The 818-nt window shown below is 21.3% G+C and overlaps 1 long non-coding RNA gene across 2 annotated transcripts in view; it reads right to left on the reverse strand.

Annotated features, from left to right (window-relative positions):
* Nucleotides 1-818, reverse strand: part of LOC116851795 — a 4,776-nt gene that overhangs the window by 2,602 nt on the left and 1,356 nt on the right. Inside the window, exon 1 of one of the 2 annotated variants that reach the window (XR_004379644.1) lies at nt 719-805. The exons of the other annotated variant lie outside the window; for it this stretch is intronic. This is a non-coding gene — a long non-coding RNA (uncharacterized LOC116851795). Of the gene's footprint in view, nt 1-718; nt 806-818 lie in introns of those variants that run through there. 2 annotated transcript variants of the gene reach the window in all.

Raw genomic sequence — 818 nt, forward strand, 5'->3', positions numbered from 1 at the left:
AATGATTAATCATTAACATTTCAGTTCTCACTTTTATAAACACAAATTCTTTTAACTATATAAATATTTAAAGTAGATAAATATTAAGAAAAACGTTATTATATAAAACTGTTTGTCGGAGAAGCTTCTATAAAAAATTTAATTTTGTATTTCTTCCAAAAATAATAAAAGAGATTTACATAACAACTTTTATTATTATATTTTTTGTTTTTTAATTTCATGTTTCGTTATTTGTTATATATTACACAAATCATTAACATATAAAACATTAACATAAAATTTTAATATTGTATATGAAAAATAAATTTTATATATTATTAACATAAATATTTTAATATTAAATATGAAAAAATATAAAAATATGTATATATTAAATATTAAAAAATAAATAATTATAAATAGAATAATTTTGATAAAAAAATTACAGACTTATACAAAAAGCACTTGGCGTGCCTATACAGCATAATAATACAACTAGCCATAGTGAAATAAAATATACTTCAATATTTGTAGGAAAAAAATGTATTCTGAAGTATATGTGTATAGAAATAAATATTATTTCACAGAAATATACTTTTGTATCTCATAAATATATTTTTAAGTATTTGCTCTCCGTTTCTCTGTCAACTATATAGAGCTAATTGGCATCACAATTTTCTATATGATTATCACAATTAAATAACGTGGACTGTAGTCCTTAAAAAGAATGTTTGATTACCAAATGATATCCGCTTACAATCATATATAACTATTAGGTGCGCAACTAAATTCCCGCTGTTTGTCAATAGATAGCTCCAGCAGTAAGTGCTGGTCGATTT

The sequence above is a fragment of the Odontomachus brunneus genome, unplaced genomic scaffold, assembly GCF_010583005.1.
Source record: "Odontomachus brunneus isolate Ranch 3 - 2012 unplaced genomic scaffold, Obru_v1 Obru_scaffold_191, whole genome shotgun sequence".
In the NCBI taxonomy this organism is placed as follows: Eukaryota; Metazoa; Arthropoda; class Insecta; order Hymenoptera; family Formicidae; genus Odontomachus; species Odontomachus brunneus.